Genomic DNA, 15,977 nt, shown 5'->3' on the forward strand with positions numbered 1-15,977 from the left:
ATTGCATTTTAGTGAAAGCTGGCCACAGACTGCAGCAAGAACACAGAGATAAATCATCCTTGTTTTCTCCCTCTGAATTTGCTGAATCTGCAGATTGAATTTGCTGCCTCCTATTTTGTTTTAGATGAGCTGTAGTTTTCCCATGGAAAATGCCTGTTTCACTTACAGGTCTGGACAACTCTCTCACCAGACTATTATCATTGATTTTTGAATTCTCACAGCCCTGCTTAGTTCTATTTGTATTTCTTCATGATTGTTCTACTTACACAGTGCTGTGCTCCCACATTTGTCCTCCTCAGAGGGACCTGTGTCTGTGTCCAGAGCAGTTTCCTGGGGCTGAGGAAACACCTTTTGCTGGAGCTGAGCTGCTGGAAAACCACTGGGAACTGGTTGCCTCCCAGAGCTGCTGCTGGGCTGTACAGGCTGCACAGAACCAGTCCCATAACCAGCTCTCATCCAGTTCTAATTTATTTGTTTTATTAGCTGTTTTATGCACATACTGGTTTTAGTGGGATGAGTGTCAGCTGCGTGATAATTACAGCTATTCTCACTTCGAAATTAAAAAAATGAGAGCAAAAAGCCTTAGGCTTCCTCCGGAGCCCAGGCTTTGTCAGCAGCCATGAGTCACCCTGGATTGAGTGAGTGTCAGAGATGAAGCAAATGTGCTGATTTTTCCTTTGTTCCCTTAACCTTTTCTGAGCAAACAGCAGGAGTTGCCTCTCTGTGCCTTAGCACCTAAAATTTCACTGGGGCAGGAAAAGCTTCCAATCACAAACCTTGCAATTCTTAGCACTGGGAAGGTGCCACATCAGCAGCTTTATCTGTTGCCATTGAAAACACGGAGGTTTTTTTACATTTTAACCACTTGTCTGAATATCCAGCTTCCTTTAACTGGATCAGCAAAGAGGATGCCTGTCAAAAAAGGCTTTTTCCTTCGACCTACTCCTTTGCTTACTCTGTTGCAACACAGATCTTTGTAAGACGTGTTGCAAATTTATGAGGTTGCAGAGAAGACAAACAGGCTTTTTTCAGGCTTTTGTTTAAAAGCTATTTGATGATATCAAGTGTGTTGATATTTGAAAAAAAAAATCAGGAAGTGTGTAATATGTAAATGATGTATAAAATGTAAATATATAATAAGTATGCATAATAATGACATCTGCTGTTTTTACTTTAGTCTTCAGCATATGTAGCATATTTTAGTTTCACAGTTTTATAAATATTTCCATTTTATGTGCATCTTCATAAGGACTTTAATGGTACTTGAAAAGTAGGAGGAAGATCTCCAGTGTCAATATGAGCCTGTTTGAGGAGTGATAATTCAAGAGAGACTTGGGACTGTTCATGTTAGAGATGGCAAATTAAAGGAAGGCAGAGAGTTGTGAAAACACTCAGTGCTCTTCCATGCCCTGTCTCCTGGATGAAGGTCATTACCAGCAAGACAGGCAGAGACTTGCAGGGAGTCAAAAATTTGATTGAAATGTCTGGAAAAGGAACAAGGAATCCATTTTTATTTGTTTTCTGTGATAACATAAGCCAGATTTTAGAGGGACAGAAAGTTTTTGTATTGGAGTAGCTTTATCCTGACTGTGAATTGCTTGGTTAACTATTCATTTTACACAAATGAAAATATTCCTGTTAAAGAATACATGCAGTCTGCATGCATTTTTGAATGCCTCTTTCTTGTCTTTCCAAGACCACCATCATAGCTGTAGGGGGGAGTTTGGGTAACAAAACCATGTGAAAGATGTTCAGCATAAACACTGGGGCAGTGATACCATGCAAGGAGCATAACCTCAAACCATTTTATTTGTAATAGGAAAAAATACAAGTTCCTTTGAACGTGATGAACTGCTCTACCCTGTGCTGTGGGGGTAATAAATGCACGATAGACCTTGTCAAATCCTTGTAGCTGTGGTTTGCTGGCTCAGCAGTGCCACAACAGACAAGACTCTGGTTTAGGACACTGTGGCCTTCCCAGTGACTTCCATTTGATTTGCCTCCACTAACAATGTCACTTAAATGAGCTCTTGTGCCAGCTGGGGCAGCCTTTGCCCTGTGGACCAACACCTCCAGATCCATCTGGTGTGGCTGTAGCTGGGGCAGGAGCCCTGTTGTTCCCGTGGGGGTCTCTGGGGCACACTGCAGTGTGGGGCTCTTGGATTTGGAAAACCCTAGGAGCCCTCAGCCCATCCTTGTTTCAGCTTTGCATGGTGCAGTCTTGAGGCTTGTTCCAGCACTTTGACAACAATAGAAATGCAATGTCCTGGGGAGTTAACTGCTAAAAATGTCAAACCCATGTTTTCAGTTATACTCAGATCTTTTCCAGTTTGACTAATAAGCCTTTAGCTCTAAGCTACTAGACTAATTGTGGAAATGTCATTTTATCTAGAACTTGAGAAGGAATAGTAAGAGAAGAAAGCAAACTGTTGGTCCCAATTTGTTGTCTCACTTTGAGAAAGAAGAGGTAAGATGTTGACCTCAGGGCTTATTAGGGAGAGGCTTCGAAGTTTTTGGTGACTTTCATTGCTGACAAAGAACTGGAAAATACTGGTGGCTTTCTTGACCCCACTCAGGGCTCCTGAGCCAGCCAGGTTAAGGTGTTGATACACCTGTGCCAGTCCAGCATTGCGCGGGGCAGCCTCGCTGAGGTGGATGGAGGGTAGGGATGGATGGGGTGGAGAAACAGTGCAGCCCTTGGTCCTTGGCTGAAGCTGTATTAGAGCTTTAAGGTTGAAAAGTTTTGGGACATTTCATGTGCTTTCACCAGCAAGGCAGTAGAGGAAGAAGCCTGACTCATCTTGGCAGCACTTCACAAAACCTGCTGTCCTAACTTCAGGCGGAACCTGAGCCATGGCTGTTTTTATGTTCCCTTATCTATTTAGAAATGAGTTTTTTGTTCCTTGTCTGACAGGTTTGCAGCTCTGCAAAGATTGGAACCCAAGCAAGGGTAGCAATCAGACAAAAGGTGAACTATTGAACACCGAAGCAGAAGCTGGGAGATAAGATTAAAAGACAAACATAAGACACATTGTATTTGCCATGGATAGCATCTGACAGGATGGGTGCCCAGCTGCAAGGTTCAAGATGGGGTCAGAAATTATAGTCTGAAGGAGACTGAGGCTAAATAAGTGTTAAATACACTTATTCCAGAGTTAATGTCTTCAATCTGTCCATAATTTCTAGATAATAATCTAGATATTTATCAAACTCATTCCTTCTCATTGTTTATACCAGGTATGTCCTGAGTAATATGTAAAACTTTTGCTACCTATTCATTTACACTTACATTTTAGAAAGCTGCTTTGTTTTCCTTACTTCTTGCCCAGTTTTTGTAAATTGCTCAGGGTCTTGGAGGTCTGAGCCCTTTGTTTAACATTCCTGAAAGCTGTCTACCTTCCCATCCATATGTGCTGATGTCACAGTCTGCACTTGCTTGACATAAGTTATTATCAAAAATTGGATTTCTTCCCTTGTATTTCCCTTTCATGAGACATGCCTTACTCTTGCCTTTGTGCATTTTGTCATTAAGTCTGCTTGATCATTTTTGTACTATCAAGAACTAAGTCTTTAACTGCTGGCAATTCCACTGATCTTCAGTCAGTTTTTCTTAAATAAATAATATCTGCCATAGACTTGAGGTTGTACCATCATCTGCATGAGAGGAAGGCTGAATAATCAGCCTACCGTGGTCTTACTTACCAGCCCAGGACTGAACTCTGAACAAAGCAACATTACATCTTGTTTTCAGGATTCCTGGGAAAATTTACCCCTTGAAAAAAAATCTCTTTAGCTCTTAGAAAAAGTGTGGCATGGGTTTTTCTAAATCTGGAAAATTGTTTTAGCCTTGTTATTTCAGTGTTCCTTTTGCTTCATATTCTTTGTAATGAAAACTGACAGTTATTTTACATACTGGAAAATCTTGCATGATTGGTCTCAGTTCAGTATCTGCAGGAGGAAATTAAGATTACACTGCTTGCACATTAATGATGAATTTCCCATGGCTTTTTAATGACATTTTACTTTAAATACAAAAATTCTATTGTTGGCAAACAAGATGACTACAGTTAATCCTAATGATCAGGATCAGATCATATTTGTATTTATGTGATCTGTAATTAAAAACAACTGCTTTGTAATAGCAATTCAGTAAGTAATTAAATGCTGCTTTTTAAAGACTTTTTCTTTGCACTTAATGAATGTCAGGCTGACACTCAAGAGGGCTGGTGTTAAACAATTTCCTACAAATACTTGTCAATTACATTTTTCATGTCAGATATTTGCCTTTCAGTTTGCACTCTTGGCTCTGCCCTTTTCCTGTGCACTGGGCTGTGTGTCTGTAGTTTTACTCCTCAGTGCAGTGGGTAGGCCATTTCCTTACTCAGACTGTGTTTATCAGAGTTCATGCATGCTCTTTCTGGTGTTGGATATCCTTTATTTCACCGTTCTCCCCCACTCTGCCCCTCCAAATGCCTGGAAGAGCAGTGAAAGTAAATTTACTTTTCTGCCCTGTGCCATATCATCCTGGTTCTTGTTCCTTGCTCAGCAGCCTGTTTCTTTGAACATACTTGGAGACAGTTTTCAAGGTAGATGTGTTTAGAGCTTCAGAAATCTCATTGCCAGCCAGTTCACAACATAAATGGAATTATATTGTAAAAAAGTACTGGTTCTTTATAGAAGATTCATTAGAATATGGGTACTGCATAGAAAAATTAGCACTGCAAGCAGTTGTAGCTCATCATCCAGATTTGCTCTGAGTTCAGACACTGTGGTGTATTTTGTGAGCAGGACTATGCTGGAATGTGCTGGATCCCTGTGGGGCTGACGTGTCCCACCAGGAGGGGAAGACTTCCTCCTGTCCATTGACTTCTGGGTGGGCACTGCCAGAATTTCACCTTATTTGTAAAACCAGCACTGAATAATACCCTTATGCATGGGAACAGCCTTGTTGGCTGTAGAGAACAGAGGAATTTGTATTTATAGATGTGTAACATTGCAATTGTCATTTCCTCTCTCTGTGGAGATTGACGGCAGATAAGATGAACAGGGGTTTTTCAGCCACTACTGTCGTGCTGCAATATTCTGGGTCAGTGGGGACTTTTGGCCAACTAGCCCACATTTATTCACTAACTGCAAAGAAAAAAAACAATTCAAGTGACTCTTTACTTATTTCAGTCCTGTCTATAAAATTAACACGAACCACTTCTTTACTGGAAGCAGTCCAGCTCATGGCCTCAGTCGAAGAGTTAAGGATGATAACAATCTGATAACAATCTTGTTGCTCTTTCCAAGACATTCATTATCGTGGAGATTTCAACGCAATGAGAAAATGTTGCCTAATACATTCCTAAGTCTGCTCTTTTTTAAGTTCCTTGAGCAATTCGAGAAGCCAAAAATAGCCCATTTCAACAATCATTCAAAGGGTCTACTTTCAGAAGAATATAGAATTTATTTGGGAATAAACTGAGAATCTGAGCCATAGAGAGAGACGCTCGTTGTTTCTTCTTGATGACGGCTTTTGCTGCTCTAAAGGACACACAGGAATTTAACTAAGTGAAGACGACAGCTCCTTCTCGGCTTTCAGCGTCTGCGAAATGCATCCTTTCACATGCGGATTTACAGCAGGCTTCGGCTCGCTTTCTTCAAATCTGCTCGGCTAACATCATTTCATGCTAACAGGGAATAAGAAGGGGCAGCACTGAGATGCGCTGGCGATGAGCGCTGCTCCCGGCCCGGGGAGCGGCCGGAGCCCGGAGCGTGTCCCGGCATCGGCGCCCGGCATTGCCTGCGGTACCTGCTGGGAGCGCTCATCTCCGGCCCTTTGTTTCCTTTGTGTCACAGGGGCTTTTCCCTCCTTCCTGTTTGCCCTTCAGCTCATTGCTGGCCTGCATTGGTATTCCGGCCAGCTCGGGCTTGAGCAAACATTTCTGTGCCATCGCGGCGGGGCCGGCCCGGCGGGGGAGCGGCAAAAGGCCGAGTTTCGGCATCTTTCCCGTGCTGCTTCTCCCGAAACAGCCCGGCCTTCAGAAAGGGAATTATGTGCAAGCTGTCACCACAAGGGGCTTCTCCGGGGAAGCCTTGAGGCGTCCGTGGGTTTTCCAGGCTGCTTCCAGGGGAGACGATCTGCTGCCGGCAGATGTGCGCAAGGACCAGGAGTGTGGACACTTGCTGAATTTGCACCTTTCACAGCAGCATCGTGCCACTGAGAGCAGCTCATCAGACAAAATAGAATACTGAAAGTCTTTTCCCTTGGATATATGGATATGCATTCACTTGGATATGACCAAAGGGCCAAAGCTTGCGGAATGGCTGTACTTGATCTGCCCCCATCACTAAAGAAACACAGAGTAGTGTGTCTGTCTTTCCTTGGCATTGCTTCATGTGGATAGATCCCTCCTTACAAACCATGCATTAGAAGCTGTTAGCTTCAAATCTCTAATACCAACCGTTCCCTTAGGCTGATTTCTGGCAGTGCCCTCATCTCTGCAGTTGATGCATCCTACGCGAGATTTTAGGCAGAGATTTCTTCCTTTTAAACCCTTGCAAATATCACTCTGCTGAAGTGTTTTATTATGTTGGAGAACATGTAGCATTATAATTGTCAGGTGTCACTTTGATATTTGGAATGGTTGGCATAGTAAAATTACTAATGAGAAATACATGTTTTGAAAGATATACATAGCATGATGTGTGAGCTATCATTGTGCTGTCTCTGCAAATGAAACTGCGTTCCAGCAATCACAAAATTCTCAAAACAGTTTCCTTCTAAAGAATTACAGTGCACAACAGTAGCAGTATGTGCACCAAGGTTGCTGTAGATTATTAAATATGCTTGTAAAAGAGAACTCTCTGGTGCATAAAAGACTAAATCCTGTCCTACACACCAGGTTTGAGATATAAAAACAGAGATTGAATTTTCTCATTTGTTCCATGAGAGAAAGCACCACTGGATGTGTGACGTCACTGACACCTTGTCCCTGGAACTGAAACGTGGCTTTGCCTTTCACCCTGTCATGCTTGGGGAGAGTTCATGAGTGCTGCAAAATCAAGAAAAAAATCCAAAGAGCAGCTGTATAGAAAGCCAAGAGTAGTAATCTCATCCTGCAATCATCCTTCCACTGCCCATTTAATTCCAATTAAGTGGAAATAATGCCACTGTGGAGTATCACCCCTGTTCCATTCTCTCACAGCATGTTTTGGACTAGTGCTGATGTTATAGAAGACAACTTACCAAAATCTCTGAATATTTGTCGATGCAAATTTAAAGTTTCCCTGCTCACTTTACATTACTTTTTGGTTTAGAATAGTAAAGTATGAGGAAGACACAATCAAGAATTTCTAGATAGACAGGGCTCATTTTTCATCACTGTTTCTCTGCCTTCCATTTTTTTAATGCTCTAACATAATGATGTTCATTGAAACAGTGGAGGATATTGTTATTTGATTTTTCTGCCTGGCATAGTCTATGAGCAGTGACTAAGTTAACATTATGCTGCGCTGTCCATCTGGTTCTGTCAGCTGAGGATGTGGATGTGCTGGGATATGATCACTGACTGTGTGTGGAGGGAGTTCTTGTTTCTGACAGAATTGTTAGTGGGGAGTTATGGAAATAGGGCCATTGTTAAATGCAGTGTAATTACAAATAACTGTTTTGACAGCACTGTGCTAACAGCATGAGAGGAAAGTTGCTCTGTGGTGAAGGAAAGCTGGGCACTATGCAATCTGGTGTTTGGCTCAAGTGTACTCAGTGTGTTTAGTACAGTACAGAAAAAGGCTTTGGTCTCCAAAGTGAGTATCTATTCAAGAAAGGGAAGAGGGCAGTTCCCTAGAAAACTTTCTGATGCCTTTTCCTAATGCATATGTTCTTCACGATCTTTGCTGGAGCTAATAAAATTAAAAGTTTTTGAACTTAATGTGCATCATTTTTGGTGTCAGAAATTTTTACTTTGCTGTATCTTTTAACCCCAGAACTCTGCCATCTTTCATCATGTTGTTAAAAGTACTCATTTGTATAGCTCTGAATGAATTTGCAAAAACTGAGAATGCAGTACCACACAGACCACCCCTGCTGAGGCCAGTCCCAGGCTGAACTGCTGAAAGGGTAACTAAGGAGGTAGGTGGCACAGCCCATAATAATCCTCTGGCTTTTGCAAATTTATTTTATGAATGTAACTACTGGTCTTGCAGAAGAACTTTCTGTGAAGGTACAAACCAGTATCTGGCACATCCACAAATCCAGCAGCAGGTAACTGCTGCTCATGTGCAGTCCCCCTGCAGTAATCACCTCTGTGGAAGTGTTAATATTTCAATCTCACCCAAAACAAGAGGAAACATGGAAGCCTTTCATTTCTATGTGCTTGGCTCAAAGACTCCTTGTGGTGCTGGTGAAAAAAGATTTGAATTAATCTATTTCTTTTAGTGCTGCTCATTTTAATAGGCTTTGCTCTTCATGCTTGTTGTATTGTAATTCTGATTTAACAGCATTTATCAGTAGAAGATCACTGCAGGGCCTTTAATGATTATAGTTGTTCGAGCTGATATTCTGAGACTATTAAATAAGGTCCAATTACTTCCCATTTATTTGTGTTGTTTTTTTCCCTCCAAGTAACAAAATGTAATCCTGAAGTTCATTATTATTCTTTGTATTGCATTCATCTAAATAGATTTTCTACCTAATTAAGGCTGAATACGTTTGTGCTAAACTGACTGTATTTTACAAGGATGTTTTCATTTGTGTGAGAGGGCGTCTTTGGTTTCTACCATCCATATTCTGATTATGTTTAATTTCTATAGCTGCCAGAGATCTATTGTGTGTCTCAGCAATCCACCCTGGGCTGCTCAAGATTGTTTAGATTGGAGTTGGAATAGGCATCCTCATGAATTTAGTTGGAATCTAGTTAATAACAAGTCACCAGGAAGCAATTTCATGTGTTTACTACTGCTCTGAAAGATATAAAATCTGTATTGGCTGAATTCTGGATGAAAGAAATAGAGATGAAAGCTGAGGAATTCAGTTCAGATTAACCATGTTATTTTATTTTATGGGTTAGGTCACTGAGATGGGGAAGGTAAAAAAATAAAAATGAAAGTTTGGCTGGTAATGGGTATTCAGTGTGGTTATCGTGTCCATAGCTTAAACATGGAAATGATTGAGCTCTCTGTTTTTACTTTGTGTTATTTATTTACATACTATCTCTTTGGGGCACCTTTGTCAAACAATGAAGCAGTACAATTTGGTGAGAAGTAAAAACACAGAACATCTCCCATTTTCCATTCAGTATCAGAATAGCCATCAGGAAAAACAATCATGTAGATTTATCAGTTCTTGACCTCACCTGCTGAACTCCTGTTTAGAAGTTGTGTGGCATTAATAAGTGTCTGGTGCTGCTCTACAGTGTCTTTTCAGCTGAGGGCTCTGTTCAAGGATCACAAAGTATAGACATTCTTATAAAAAGTCACTTAAATACTCTACCTTGAAAGAAACTGACTTCCTTTTAAGCTCCTTCATGTTGGAACTCTTTGTTGTAAGATCCACCTTTTCTAGGGGAGAAGCTGTAGGAAAATAAACCTCCAGGGTTTTCCTGAGCTTTCTCAGGAGCTGCAGTTTGCACTGTCAGGCCAATCCTCCTTCATCCTGGTTTTGTGGTGAATTCTGTTTAAAGATGTGGCTGTGCTGAAGTGGGTCCAGGAGGCTCAGTAACCCTGGTTAATGCTGGACAGAAGCTTGAATGAACTGTATTTGAGGGCTTGTTTGCCCGGGAACTGAGCAGTGTCTTGTATCATGCAGGGGTGGGTTGCACTGCCCACACCCAGGCAGAGCTAAAGCTGCTGCAGGGCAGAGGTGGGAACTATTAAAATGTGTGTGCTGTGTGCACAGACAAAAATCCTGCCCCAGCTCAGGGTTGGCACTGCCCCAGCCCAGGGAGTGTTGCTGTTCCTGGTGGTGAATCCCTGGGATGGACTTTGCCAAAGGCAAGGCTTGTGCCTCAATCTGGAGTCCTAATGAGGTTCAGTGTCATTTGAAAGAGAGCAAAATATGTAAAGTGGGGGCAGTTACTGGTTATAAATCAAATTCTGTTACAGATTGAGTACATTGGAATGGTCTGTGATGTCACAGTGAAACTTTTCAGAGAAGGTTAAATTAGCAGAAAACAAGGTGGTCAGTTTTGGAAGGACTATGGATGCGTGCTTTCACAGCTCCCTCTAGCAGTATTCCAAACTTTTTAATAACCAGAACATCTGAAATTACTGTTGATATAATTATGGCTTTTTGTACAGTTACTGTGCTAAGCTGGAACAAATGTGAAAATCTGTTTGGTCTCTTGAGGGATGCAATATTATTTTACTGCCTAATCTAAATCACTCTGAAAGTTAGTCACATGTTAAAAAAACAAAAAACCAGCAAAAACCAGAAAAACTATTGTGAGGAAAGCAGCCAAAGTTTTGAAGCTGTTTTCCTTCAATTTCAAACTAGAGCATCTTCCCTTAACGTATGTATGTAAAAAGGGATAAAAGCAACTTCTATTAATGATGTTTTTATGATGTTGTTTCTAGAGTTTTGGGTCACACTGCTGAAATTGGTGTTAAGGAAAAATAAAAATGGATGGCAACAGTTTTGGAAAGGAAGGGAAAAACAGTCCTCCAAACAATCACCAATGCAGATGTTCCACTGAGGGGTCCCCTGTGCACTTTCTGGTGGTCCATCTGTTTCTCTGCATTTTGAAATGCCAAGTGTTGCAATAGTTTTGGGCTGGCTGTGCCTCTATCTGTTAGAGCTGAACCTGAAGGACTCCTGCTTTTTCAAGTATCAGAATCCCCCTTTTAACCCAAATTATTGCTTAGTCTCATTTTCCTTTTACATAACAGAAAGCACTGTGTTTGAAGCAATTACATCTTTCATCTTAACCAGCTTGCAAGTCAATAAATCTATTTTCACCTTTTGCCTCTCCATCTCTAATGAAAGGCATAAAGTAACATTAATATATTTCTTACAAAATGTTTCTCCTAAGTCTTCAGCCACCGACAATTAAAGTACAATGTACTTATTACAGCAAAACAGAAAAACATATGGAAAATTATAACTACATTAACATCTGCTGCCTTTCCTCCATCTGCTGTCTTTGGCCTCACTTTTGTTCAAACCTGCCAAAAGTACTCATTTTCCAAGGGTCTCATGGCACATCAACCACGTCTTCAATTAAAGTTCCCAATTTCTTGTTTGTTTTGATGGCACAATGGGATGTCTGCTCTGCATCCATGTGGCTGCATGAGGGCTTCAAGCAGAGCAGTGGTGGTTTCACAGTTTAAAGATGTGAGTGTGGTAGGACAGGAGACAATGGGGTGACCACAGCATAAAGTTTGTACTTCTGGATGCAAAAGGTTTTGATTTCAACTAAGAAACAGCCCACAAATGCACAAAGATAAGAGCAGAAAAAGAAGATTTAATTGTAGAGATGCCATCCTCTGACTCCTCTGGCAATTGGAAGGTCTCTTTACTGAAATAATTAACAAGCACTACCAACTAATATGTCACAGCTGTGATTAATCTTGAGCAGAAACTTGTTTTAATTATCTTTTCATAGTTCTGTTTAAATTCTTCTCGGTCACAGGACAGATAAAATAGATGGTCCTGTGAAAGCTGACCAGGTCTCTGAGGCTTTGACATGTGATGCAGATTTTGAAGCTATTCCCCACCTCTGGGAGCTGTGAGCTGGTTGGATCTTGAACAGATCACCCCAGCAAAGCAGCAAGTGCCTGCCCCAGCTCTGGTGCCTCAGCTGTGTGTGATCCTGCATGATTGCCCAGGCATTGCATATTTTCACAGGAGGTCAATAATTGGGTGCTTTACTGTGTGAAAGGAGGAAAAAGATGTAGTTTTTTTATAGTACAGGTGTTAGATTTATAGCTGGTCCTCAAGGCCAGCATCTCCACTGCTTTGTTTTTAGAGGAAGATCCTGGTGTTTTGTTGTTGCTCTGTGTGTGCATGTGCACATTTCTGGTTTGTTTTGCTGTGTCTTTGAGATACCAAGCTTTGCCAGAGGAAGAATATGAGAATGTGTTCTCAGTACAGAGACAGCAAATCCTTCCATGCTGGGGAGAAAATGAGTTGTCAGATAAACTGTAACTGTGAACATTTGCCATTCAGGGCTTGGTTGCACATGGTCCATCCATCTGTATAGTATTTATAGGACTTTGTTGATAAAGAAATTGTACAGTGAATAACTTTTCCCAAGAAGGGAGCATTTTCTTACTGTCAGGAGGAAGTGCTCTGCACAATGCAATGAACACCTCTGGCAGATAAATGCAAGCTGCTATTGTGTGCCTTTGTGAGCTGAGTAGGGTTTTCTTTTAGGTTCCTTACAAAGCCTGTGCCAAAGGAGCCTTCCAGCAGCACTGTGCCTCCTCAGGTGTGTGGCAGGGGATGCTGGAGCAGTGCCTGCCTGCCTGGTGTGGGCTCTTCCCTTGGCTTTGGTGCCTTGAGTTGGATCCCCCAGCCACTGTCTGTGTGCCTGTGCTGTCTGCAGAGCTGGTACACCCCTGTCTGCTGATGTTTGGGTCTCTGCTGATTTAAATGCACATTAGGTTCTCTCTCTGAAAGCAGATTTGGAATTGGTCTAGTGCTGACTTTTTGTGTATTGCAAAAATTACCCATCCTGTTGCCTAATCCAGGCTGTTGGCAGAGGAACTCCTTCCAGGGGCAGGGACACTCTGTGAGTTGTACCTCATGGCTTTGCAGTGTATTCTGATCCTGCAGTGGGATGCTCCACTGAGAAAGGGCTGGCTTGTTGGAGGTTTCCTGTGCCCACTGTTGGAGCCATGGTCTTTAACCTCCTGCCTTTAGCATGCAGGACACAGAACTGTACCTGAAAGAGAACAGGAGAATTTGTGACCTGGGTAACCCCAAATGCATGTTTATGCTTGAACATGCTTAGCTTGGATGCAAATATAGCTGACAGATGTGTCTTCCAAATATAGGCAAGTAGAATGTGAAGAGAGGCAGCCTGCAGGTGTGCAAACTTACCTGGGGTCTGGCTGAGCTGGTGTGGGTTGTACTTGCAAAAGCCTCTGAGAGTGTTAACAGGCTGTCATTAAAATCCATTTGTCATTACAGACAGATGGAAAGTTCTTCCAAATTCTCTGTATTTGTGCTAGGTGCAGCAAGCAGCAGCAGCTGTTGCTGGGTCTGTAGTAGGTGACAGCAGCAATTTATTCCATGGTTTCCTCAGTAGATTGCAAAGTCTCTGCAGAAACCCAGGTTTCCCTCCTGAGATGGATGGGACTTTGAATTCAATCAAGCTCAGAGTACCTAAGCCCCAGACCTTCAATCACTGCAGATGAAGTGGCTAATACACCAAAGAGCATACATTGTGTCTGAAAAACACACCAAAAGTGGAGTTTGGAGAATTAAAATCTGTGTGTTCAACAGGGAGCGGGATTTGGAGCAGAATTCAAATTCTCACATTACAGAAAATGGTTCTGAGCTTAAAATATTATTTTTGCATTAATATTATAATACTATTTTTAACATCAATGGCAATCAGTATGTAATTGGCAGTGATCTCATGCATGCTCCTGGGTACAGACTGTTCTTTCCCAGTTTGCAGTATTTGCTTGTTATTCCTGAACTGCATGCTCAGAAGAGGCCCCATAGTCATTAAAACTCTCCCTGCCAGGGCTCTGGCCATTAAGTACTCAGCAGTTAACCTCTCCTTGTCTTCTGAGACCAGAGAGAGTTAGGACAGAACATTTCTGCTTGTGGCCATCCTCTTAGGCCTGTGTTCTGCAATAGATATCCACAGTGTCACACTTCATCTTGGAAATACGGTGCTGCAAAGTCTCCAGAAGTTTCTTTATAGCATCTTCAGTTCCTGAAGCAGCTGCAAGAGAGCTGGAGAGGGACTTTGAGCAAGGGCATGGAGTGATTGCATGGGAGGGGGTGGCTTTACACTGACAGGGCTGCAGGAAAGGCACAGGTGAAAGATGTGCTCTTGGGTGGCACGTGTTGTGTGTGACACCTGTAATAAATTTAGTAAGGTAGCCTCTCAAATGAGTTGATTTTGGATATAGCCTCTTCTGGTCTATGCCTAGAGGGAATTGCTCTATTGCAAAGACCAAAATGGTGCTTTCAAGAGCAGTGTTAGGTGTTGGTTTGAAAACACTGCTTTCATTTTTAGCTGTGGACACATAAGGGCTTACACTTCTCCTTTGGTCCTGGTATGGCCTTCCATTTTTTTCAGTGATTTGCAAGCACAGAGATAAGATGTGCTGCTAACAAATAGCTGGATAAAATTTGAAATTAATGTGGATTCAGACAGTCAACCTGCTGATGTATGTCCCATGGTACTGTCAGAACTGGGATTGCCTGGTTTCAAGATCATCTCTCTGTGAGATGACTCTGCCCTGTCGTGAATGTCTTAGACATCCATGACAAATAAAATCTGCAATTAATCCAGCACTGTAAAAATCAAGTACTGCAGAGCAAGTAAAACCCATTTCTTGTAGCCAGCTGAACACCTGATGTGCTGATTTTGCTTGCCCTGAACTTCACAAATGAGCACAACTTATTGTCAGCAGCTGCTGCTGTTCTGAGCTGGGAGTGCTGAGTTTCATTTCCTCTGCACTGCAAACGTGTACATCCTGCTCTCACGTGAGGAGCCTGTCTTGAAATCATTGTACTGTAAAAATCACACTTGGCTTTGGTGAAAGCAATCGAGAGGGAAATGCAGATCAAAGGTGGGTGGAGATTTCAGGTTTTGTGGCATTTAACACTTGCACCAACAGGTGTGAGATTGCGTGAGGCTGGATTTGACTTTGCAGCTGGGGTATTTGTTACGTGTCCTTATGTTTCAGTGTATATCTATAGCTCTTGGTTTTACACTTGTACAGACCCTGCTTTTAGTCCCTGCTCCTCCCAAAGACATGTCCCTGCAGGCACTGGGTGTCCTGTGTGGTGGGAGTTTTTGTGGTGTTCACTATCCCTGCAGGCAGGGAAGAGTTGTGTCTGCCTTGGAAGCATTTAGCATTCATTTGTTTATTTCAAATTCCAGCATATTGACTTGGAGAAGCATTTCCCAGAGGGGACAAAGCAGTTGAAGGAGGAAAATAGTTTAAAGAGGTGAACCATACATCAATAAATCTGCTTTTTGCTTTGCCTCTTCTCCTGAGGTTTCATCCCAGCCTTGTGTTCTGTCCCAGCGTGGTGGGATCACTGCTGCAGGGTTGGCAAACTGGGGAGCAAAGATTCCCATTGAAACATCCCACAAGTATAGTGTCAGATGCTGTGTGAAACAAGAACGTGCCCATACCTCATCTTTTGGCACTCTGCCATGCTCCAGAGAGGTTTGGGAGGAGCAGGAGAGTGGGCAGAACTCTGCACTCCCCAGGACATGGGAGGTGTGTGCCTGTTGCTCTGGTGCAGGCCAGGGTCTCCTTTGTGGGTAACAAGAACTGCTGTAAAGAACCAATAGCAAATCTCCTCTCCCTTTATTTCCCTTTTAATAACATGCATTTGCTTTCCAGATTAGGATTTTTTTTTTTTTTAATTTGAAGACAAAAATCATTTAGCAAGAGTCAGCCTGTGAGAGAGAATGTTGCCAAGATACGTGGAAATATCCTTTGTGGCATTGCCTTAGAGACCTTAGAAAAGCTTTATTGAAGAAGACAGAGGTGGTTTTTTTCTTTGAAGATCCATTGAAGATACAGGACAAGTGGTGGAGCTGGGCTCTGAAATTTATTTATCTGAAATAATTTTTTTTATTTTAGTTCCGTCATTCCTGGGAATTAAGGTTGCCTTGAAATGATGTTTTGTTTATTTTGTTTCTCTTTGGCTTTCAATGAACACCAACAAAGCTGGGGAAGGGGCCAGAGCACAAAGCCTATGAGGAGCAGCTGAGGGAGCAAAGGAGGCTCAGGGGAGACCTTATGGTCCTCTACAACTCCCTGAGCCAGGCCAGGGTTGTCCTGTCTCCCAGGTGACA

General features: G+C 42.2%; 1 protein-coding gene and 1 long non-coding RNA gene across 5 annotated transcripts in view; one reads left to right on the top strand and one right to left on the bottom strand.

The window, feature by feature from the left end:
• The window catches only part of XYLT1 (xylosyltransferase 1), a 178,841-nt gene that overhangs the window by 70,184 nt on the left and 92,680 nt on the right, over window positions 1-15,977 (top strand). The gene's annotated exons all lie outside the window — the stretch shown is intronic.
• On the bottom strand, window positions 5,427-9,462 carry LOC132335224 (uncharacterized). The gene is made up of 2 exons (XR_009488624.1): window positions 5,795-9,462; window positions 5,427-5,672 (listed from the first exon to the last, which is right to left on the bottom strand). It is a non-coding gene; the product is annotated as an uncharacterized LOC132335224 (long non-coding RNA).

This window comes from Haemorhous mexicanus, chromosome 17, assembly GCF_027477595.1.
Source record: "Haemorhous mexicanus isolate bHaeMex1 chromosome 17, bHaeMex1.pri, whole genome shotgun sequence".
NCBI lineage: Eukaryota > Metazoa > Chordata > Aves > Passeriformes > Fringillidae > Haemorhous > Haemorhous mexicanus.